Below are 9470 nucleotides of genomic sequence, written 5' to 3' on the forward strand. Positions count from 1 at the left end.
AAGAAGGGTATTGCAAAATATATTCTTGTTTGGAACTCATTGATCCCAGTGTGGTTTCCATGCATACTAAGGCGTACCAGCAGAAATTTAAGACCCCGTAACAAAAAATAAATAAATTGGACCCCCTAGTCCCTGAGCAGCTTCTGTCACTGCATCTCAAGGATTAAATTTACTCATTAAAAGATTTACATATTGTATCATATGTACTGTCTTTCCGCCAGTAGTTCAATAATAGTGATAGCGCAACATTTCTACTGGAAGACAATTAAACTGTTTCAATTACTGCTAAAGGCTCTAATTTGCAGTCTGTAAGAATTTTTTTACAAAGTAAAATTCAAAATGAATACCTGAGTCATTAAAAGTTCTGAAAGAGGAAAAAAAAAACCTCAAAGGCATGTATCGTGCATGCCTTTAAATGTTTAAAAACGCTATTCTTTCATCAATGTACTGCACAAAGTGATATTTCACTTTTTTTCATGCATCTTTGAATAACCCTCATGTGTTCTTCTGTCTGAGCAGCAGCCCCTTTCTGCCCTCTGAGAATGAGCGACTGGAGAATAACTACATAAGAATGGCCCAAGCAGCTTTCCCTAACCAGCTAAGACTCTAAACAAAAGCCCGATTTCAGCAGTCAGGAAGACGTGATGTGAGGCAGAGTGCAAAGAGTCCAGCTTAAAGTTAAGACAAAAACTGAAGTGTTCTTGGACTTTCTTCAGCCTTTACATGTGGTGTGGTACAAAAACATTATGAAATAGGCATAGCCCAGACGAGGACAGCGGGCTTCGCTTTAGAGGAAATGTTTTTCTTCAGGGTTGGCAGAAAACAACTTGAAAACAACACCTGCCAAATGCAGATGAATTTCAGCCGTGGAGAATACATAGCACAGCCACTTTGACTAGCCATATCAGCGGGTCAGATTCTATATACACTTTTTCAATTGTACTTTTCTCAGATACCATTTGAGTTAAGTGAGGTCCATTTGTGATCGACGACATTTCATACAGGTGGTCCTGTGGAGAACACAGTTATAAAGCTGCTGAGCAATTATAATCCAAGCAGCACCTCCTCACCACAGTATGCACTCCTATCATGGTTGCCTTGACTCCACTACCTCTACATGTTCTCAATATTTTTCCAACACTCCCTGAAAAGAAAATGGTTGCAAAAATACAGGCACAAATGAAAGAAGCTCATTTTTGGCTGTAAATTTTATTGAGGATAAGCACCTGAAAATTATAAAATATATTGAGCTGTCAGTGATTTTTTTTTTTTTTTACAGTGGAGTCCAGTGGGCTCTGTATGGCTCCGAAATAATAACAAACATAATTGACACTTGAAAACGCAGAATCCCAAGTATCAGTCCTTCATAATCCATGCCCTGAAACTAATATGGTATTATTATTATTATTATTATGATTTCTGCAGTTCTATTGATTGTTTAGGTTGAGGTAATAATCATTACTTTAATATACTGTTGTATTTGCCAATAGGAATGGCTATTTAAAGCGTAAAGCCATGACAACAAACTACTTATGCAGGCAAACAAATATTGATCGAATTAGAGGATTTTTAAAGACTGTATTTCATGTTATAATGTTGATATTTTTAGGAATCAATATGCAGTGATCATTTCATAAAGAATGAGAAGTTACAGTTACTAAACAGTTAGTTAAACATTTCATACAAACAGATCACCTTTGGGTCCTAGTGCTTCAGTCGTAAAGTAGACTGTACAATAGCTTAATTATTTGTGCAAAATTAAGTCATGCTCATTGGAACCTTTATTGCATTTTTTATTGTTCGGGATATTTCTATATGCAGCAATGTTTTGCAATAAACTGACTGTTGCTAATGGATAATTTAGTTACTGTTTACCGATGTAAATAATGATTCTTTTTGTATTTTAAGTTTATTTTTTATCTTTCAAATAGTCTTCTACTTTACTTTTAATATACTATAAGAAACCACACTTCTTTTAATTTAGCAGTCTTCATATTTTTCATAAATAAGGAACTTTAAACAAAATCTTATCGGAGCTGAATACTTGATAATGACCTAGAGTGTTAAAGATTCTATGTAGTGTTGATATGGGTGGCCACAAGGGTCATTTCCATCTAAGAGGCTGTAAATGTAGTTCCAGTAAACTTAAAAATGCCACAATCAGCTTTAGTTATATTTAATTACAGCTACCAACAAACAAATTTGTTGCAATTAAACACCTAAAAACTTTGGAAAGCAACAGTAAAAAAAACTTTAAATCATGCCATGAATACTACATAGTGCTAAAGGGATTATTTGATTATAAATTTCCCTTTAGGTGCCTTTGAAAGACCTGGAAAACATGGCATAAGGCCTTTAAATGTGTATATATTGCTATATAACATAACATGCATATCATTTCAATCAGAGCACATATATTAACATTCTGTATTCAAATAGTAAAACTATTTGTTTTACTAATCAAATAACTCTATGAAAACCATTTGCTTTCAAAAGTGCTATTAATAGCCCTTTCAATGGCCTGATTCACCAAGAGCCCAGCGTAAAGCATTTTTGCTAATAAATAATTGATCAAGAAAAAACAAACAAAATCATCCATCAGTAAAAAAAAAAAAATGCATTTTTCTTTTTTGTACTGGTTAAAAAAAACATCACAAAGACATTCTGATTACCTTTACTGGGACAGAGAAGAGAAGTAATACTGGTTTGGAGAGTTAGAGCTACTGTTGACCTGGACCGATCAGCTAAGTGTAGTGAAAATGACAGGGATAAGTTTACATACAGTATAAATGCCTTGGTGAATATTGGCCTTCACTAATTAAATGTTCATTTAATGTAGACAAACCCTAGTCTGCAGGTAAGGTAGCAATATTATTTATTGCTACCTTACCTACCTACTTATTATTATTGTACAGGTTGACATTAACACCCTACAGTCTACCAGTTCTCTTGGAGAAAAGTGAGTCATAAATTGATGTCATTTCTTTTATCTTTTTTTCCTTCTCTCCTTTTTGAAAAAACGGTTTTAACATTTTTCTAGATATCACTTAATAAGCATCGGCCAATACAGAAATGTTAAAGCAGAAACCATTTTATTCATGCAAAGGGGATGTTTAGTTAATATGGATGTTTAATTTACAATCGGTCAAAAGTGAGAAATTGGACTGAACAAAAACATGTACAACAAAGTTATCATTAAACTGACACATTAGATACTTGTGCTGTATATATTTATTTTATATATATTTTGATCATTTTTTAGGACTCCTGCAAGTCAGGGGGCCTTGGAATTCTCCTAACTTTTCCTTCCTATACAGCAAACCTGCACAGAAAAATGAAAACGTGCTGCAAATATGGAATGCCGAAACTCATGTCGAAACAGCTCATTTTTCAAAGACAATGTCAGAAGCATCTTACCAGGGCTGAGGAGTAAACAAACTGGGCTGTTGTTTAGCAGTCCAAAATGGCTTTTTATATGTAAGTTAAGTTCCGATTTATTTGGAAATCAATCAATCCCAGATTTTGGAGGAAGAGTAGAGATGCACAGTCTGTGTTGCTTGAAGTCCAATGTGAGGTTTCCACAGCCGATGATTATTTGAGGTGCCCTGTCATCTGTTGGTGTTTGGCCACCATGTTTTCTGATGTGCACAGACAACACAACCATCTATCAGGAAATTTTAGAGCCGAAAGCTGTTTCATTGACCTTGGTGTTATGGTGCTTGATTGACTAGCGAACTGGCCTGACCTAGCCCCATAAAGAGTCTATGGGGTATTGTTGAGAGGAAGAAGAGAGACACTAAACCCAACAATGGAGATGAACTGACAGCCCCTTTCAAACCAACCCAGTCTTCTTTTACACCTCAGCAGAACTGCAGGCTTATCGCCTCTATGCCCTGCAACAACGATGCAGTAATTCAATCAAAAAGAGGCCAAGCTAAGAATTAGGTGTTTGGAAATTAACCTACTTTTTCTTTAAAGACCAGATATTTCAGCTTAAAATATCCTTTTAAATGAACTTGATGTTTTATGAAAAGCTCATTATTTCTTCCAATTGCATTCACTTAAAATGTGTTTTTATAAAGATAGGTAGTGTTAGAGCTGCTTTGGGATTGTATTTGTCCAGTCCAGCCGTGTTCAGTTAGAGCTAAACTTGAAAGAGACATGTTTTGAATTTTCTTCTAAAACTATTAGAGTCTGACATTAGGGCGATAAAAAAACAAAAATATCGCTTATAATCTATTCTCAGAGTTGGGTTCCAAGATTACAGTGAGGTTAATCTAGATTTTAAAAATAAGCTATGTAGATAGATAGATTGATAGATCGATAGATAGATAGATAGATCGATCGATATTTAGATATATATATATGTATATATTTGAGTGATGGTGCCGACTTAAAGAAGCCAAGACCCCATGGAGGTTGCTGTTCCTCATGGACAGGTACACATTAGCATTTTAGAAATAGCTGATATACTAACTGACTGGCCCGACAATTGTCTAGAAAACTGGTTTGTCTGACATCCACACCTATTTTAGACCTTCTATTTAGATTTCTTCTTTTTTTAAATGAAAAGTACTTATTTCTTGAATATTTCCTCATCTTAGCCAGATATTTGCAGGGTATATATTTCCTTTGGCACTTCTCAACACATAAGAAAGTGAAAACCGCCCACTCCTGCCACAGTTGCTCGATTCATTCACAGGGAATTCCTCTCTTAATGCAGTCTGTCACAACGTAGTACTTACATCCATCACTATTGACATACAGATGCACTGCTTTTGCAATTTTTTTTTCTTTATTTAAACAGACCAAGAACCGCAGAGATAAACTGTGCAAAGCCCTGAATCAAATTACCAATTCCGTACATCAAACAACAGAGTGGGCGAGCGTATCAGTGATTTTGCGTACATAAAAGCAATGGGTCTTAGAAATGATGCTTGCTGAAAAAAGCATCAACAGATTACTTAACATCGGATCTTCTTGCTTCCCAAGTCATTAAAGTAAATCCTTCACTTATGTAAGCTGGAAAAATAGATGCTGTCATTAAATTTGGTTGAGCGCAGTGGGGTTTGGTATGAATTATGGGGGGTAGCGTGTTCTGAATCAACTTAAAGAGAAATTACGCAAAGAAATAATCCAGAGCAGCATATAAATAGCTGTTGTCTGGGTTTACTCATTTTGTGGATTCCTGTTTTATTGCAGGTCACAAGATGTGAACTTTTCCCTCTAACTGAATGTGACTTTTAACACCTTATATTATATCCTACATAAGAAATACAGAGCTCCCCTTTTTAGAAGCCATTTGAGTTTGATGAGAAGACTGCAACAGCTATTCACACCCTGGATGAGCCTGTAGGAGGTATGCTTGACTGCTTGAGCATGTGGTTTGATACAAGCAGATCAGGTCCTTATCTCATCTTGAATTGATTGTTGTACATGTTGTTTTTTTTCTCGGCGGTGGAGCTCAAAACCCTTCCCTCTTAAGTCAAAATGCCCACAGTAAGAGTTTTAACAAGACTCCTGATGATTCCACATCAGGAGGAAAACAAAATATAGCTTGTTTCTGTTTTGCTTTAGAACTGTACCTTTTGGGCAGGATCAATTTTGCCAGTGTTTATGGGTCTTTGCAGTTTAATATATATATATATATATATATATATATATATATATATATATATATATATATGTATATATATATATATGTACAATAAAACAGGGTTGATTTCACCTCCTACACTGCAGATTTCTCCATTAACTCTGCAGGCTGCCACCTTCAGAAGTTCTTAGATTGCTTTGGCCGAATGACTCCTGAAAGTATTGAATCGCCTTAACAATAAACATGACCAGAGTTAAAATACTAATACTCATTGTAGTAAGGATTTTAGCAGGCTTTGCCTGCTGAGAAGACTAAGATCTGCTGTAGTGCTGGAGGTGTTAAAGACCCCTGTGACTCTGTGGCGACACCAGCGTCTTCTGTGGTGGGGTACGTCTGTTACTGAGAGGAAAAGGTTGGATAAGCTTATGAGAAAGGGCCAGCTTTGGTCTAGGATGACATCTGGACACATTGTTGTGTTGAGACGGAAGAACTATTCCAAAAACGACAACACTGTTTAACAATATCACCCACCCCAGACAAGAACCTGCAGATTTGGAGAGCTGCTTCAGTATCAGACTGTTGCATCCCAGATGCACGAATGAGTGTTTGCACAGGTCCTTACCTCCAGGCACTCGCGACTGTGCTATCTGCCTGAGTAAAATTACCTTCTATAAGATACAATGAAATGTGTCCTCTCTGTTATAAAGAAAAAAAAAAGTGCATTCTGTTAAAATAACTTCAAAGCAGAAAAAAAAAGAGATTTAACAATACTTTACCACTAATAATGTCGGATGGTTTAGTGGTAACGGGTTTATCAGCATGTAGTGTAATATTTAGCATGAAATGCAGCAGTATAAATAACTTCCCCATTCCTCTAGAGTAATAAAAGTAGTAATTATTTTGGAACAATCAGTGGACCAGGAGAAAAAGAGCACAGTTCTTCTCCTGATCACATGCCGATTCCACATAAGCTATCCTTTTTTAGAGAATAAGTCTGAACACCACATACAAACTGAAATGTTCCACAGCTTACAGTAGCTGAATGTTATCCAAGAAGTAAGTGAAGCGGAGAGAGTAGTCCTTTGAGTCAGAACCTGATTATGGCAGGGCCACCTGATGATGAGGGACAGAGAGAGCTGAGCTGGGTGATCTAGAAACAGGGAAACTAAATAATAAACACGAGAAAGGAAGAAAGAGCTGCTAATGTTTGTAAAGGTTTTGTAGGTTACATTTTCATGATACCAAGTTTGCAATTCTCATTACAATAAAAAAGAAGTAAATAAAGTAATCTAAAAATGATAGTGGTTAAAACATCTCAGCTTTAAACATTTCATTTCTAAGCTTCCACATGCACCAATAATAGGATATAGTCTTTAAAGTTAAACAGCAACCTGCTGTGCTCTTATTTTTAAATGTGTTAGTTTCCATTAAAGGCACACTATGCAACATTTTTCAGTTAATTAATGTGTTCCATAACGTTATGGATGATTAAATGAGTCATTTCAGGTTGAACAAAGGTATTCTCGGCCGCCCTGGTGGTCTGTGGGGGAAATACTGCACTTGCAATTGCAGGAGCACCGACCCGCACCCACAGGCTCAGAAGTCTCGTGAGAGTCAGTCTTGCTTTACGGCGAGAACTGCTACACCCCCCAGTTAAAAGCATTCTCGTTGCTAGCACAGTGGCAATCTTTGTGCAGTTATGCTACGTTCACGCAGCAAAAGCAGCAAAATCGCGTCTGCTGCTTCATTTTTGCTGCTTGTACCAGTTAGTTCTGACGCGCGGCTTAAGCAGCTTTGCTGCTCTGGCTGCGCGGTGCAAAAGTGTGTCTGAGGCGCGTTGGGCGGGGCTTCACTATCCTTTCTCTGCCTTGCAGCTATATTTGCTGTGATCAGTGGGAATAAAGTAGTTTTAATATGTGTTTAAATGAGAAAATACACCTGAAAACGTAATCAGTGCAGTCAGTTCATTCAGATTATAATCCTGCCTTCAATATTTTTTCTGTCGGAGCCGCTCAGACCCCCACATACCAGGGATGCGCCGACAGAAGGAATCCCTTCATCAGCAGCCTCTGGCCAGGTCACCTCCTCGCGGTTCACCGCGGCAGCTGGTAGGTGTTTTTCATCTAAATAATCCAAACTGCATATTCTGCCGGCAGATTTCTGCATTTTAAGTTAATTTAGGCGTCAATAAACTGTTTAAGAGGAATGATCATCAGCGCTGTGTCTCTCTCCCTGCGTCAGATGCTTAAACGCACCCGACGCGCTGCTTCAGCTGCTCAGACGCGCTGGGCCTGCTGCTCAAAACGCGCCGCGGGACCTTTTGCTGCGCCTTGACGCGCGTCAACCATTGACTTTGCATGTAAACTCGCTGCTTCTGTCTCGCCAGCTGCGGTGTGAACGCAGCATTAGTCATTCATTGCGTTCGCCTGTCCTCTAAGCTCAAAACAACCGCGCCTGGCTTGACGGAGAAACCAGGAGAACAGCTGTGCATATTTACGACAGTGCACTTTTACTTTCGCCCTCTGGGGGGAGCCTAGCTGGAAAATCAACACCGGTTGCATAGTGTACCTTTAACACAAACTATAAATGATGAGGGCAGATTGGTAGTGAATTATTGTCATTATTATGTGTGCGGTAAGTTCATTATTGATAATTCGAGTGATAAAGTAGTTTAGCATAGAGTAGATATCTATGCTGTTAAATCAAAAGGAGACATAAAACCCATTTTTTTAGCATTTTTTTCCATTCCATCATGAGTTTACTCAGGTTGAGCTTTGACAGATGGCAAAGTTCAATCTTAATTTACCTCAAACATCCCAAGTCACAGCCTAAATGTGTTTACCTGATCGTACAGCGAGTGTTTAAACATAAAGAGGCAGAAAGCGGCAAATGTAGCGTGAATAAAAACCATACACTGTTTTATGATTCATCATAACTCATAGTATGTGCTTTTTGTTTAAGGCGATTTGAATTTATTCAGCCAGAGGGACTGCACTGATTAGATCTCCAATTCTTTTACAATATTCAACTATGACTACAGTATGCTCTTAAAACAATGTTAGTCACTTTCCGGGTACAGCTTGTCATGGGCTGGCTGAGTCAAATTTCCAGGACCTGCTTACAGATGTTAATATCTATAGATCCTAATGACTATATGCACAATTTTTCCTGAAAGAAATGTTTTGTTTTCATAATCCTACTTATTTCTCAGCTTTCTCATTATAAACCAGCCTCTGTTATACTTTTTGTCTTTAATTGAGCATTATCTTTTTTTTTTTTAACCATTTTATTTATCACAGTTTCTAACACAGTTTCTTGTCAATCAAGGTGTGTATGGTATTCAATGTGTAGAAAGGCAATGGTGGCGGTTTGTAAAGCATTTTCCTCCATCACTGAAATGCATGACAGAAACGCAATAATATGATGGCAGTCTCTGGCTTCGTAGTTAAACTTTGGTCAAATCTATGTCATTGCTGAGGCTTTATTTGTTTCTTACCTTTTGGATTCCTTTGCATTTATGTTATCAGTTTGATCATTTCTTTGCTTTTACTTGCCTGCCTTGCTCTGGTTTGGGCTTGTTCAATAAACAATGTGGGTCCCCTAGTCTTTTCTCCTCTGTTATTGATTTCAGAGATGGATAAATCTAAAATGAGTCATGGAGAAAAAGCAAAGTAAGGGGTTGAAAATGAAAGTCATCATTTCAGAATTGAGCAACACTTTAAGCAGGTGGCAGAGAAAATGAAAAGATCCTTAGTGCATTGTATATTATCTTAAATTCTTGTTCTTTCTTTCTTTCTTTCTTTCTTTCTTTCTTTCTTTCTTTCTTTCTTTCTTTCTTTCTTTCTTTCTTTCTTTCTTTCTTTCTTTCTTTCTT

The sequence above is a fragment of the Cyprinodon variegatus genome, unplaced genomic scaffold (assembly GCF_000732505.1).
Source record: "Cyprinodon variegatus isolate N-32 unplaced genomic scaffold, C_variegatus-1.0 Scaffold497, whole genome shotgun sequence".
Lineage (NCBI taxonomy): Eukaryota > Metazoa > Chordata > Actinopteri > Cyprinodontiformes > Cyprinodontidae > Cyprinodon > Cyprinodon variegatus.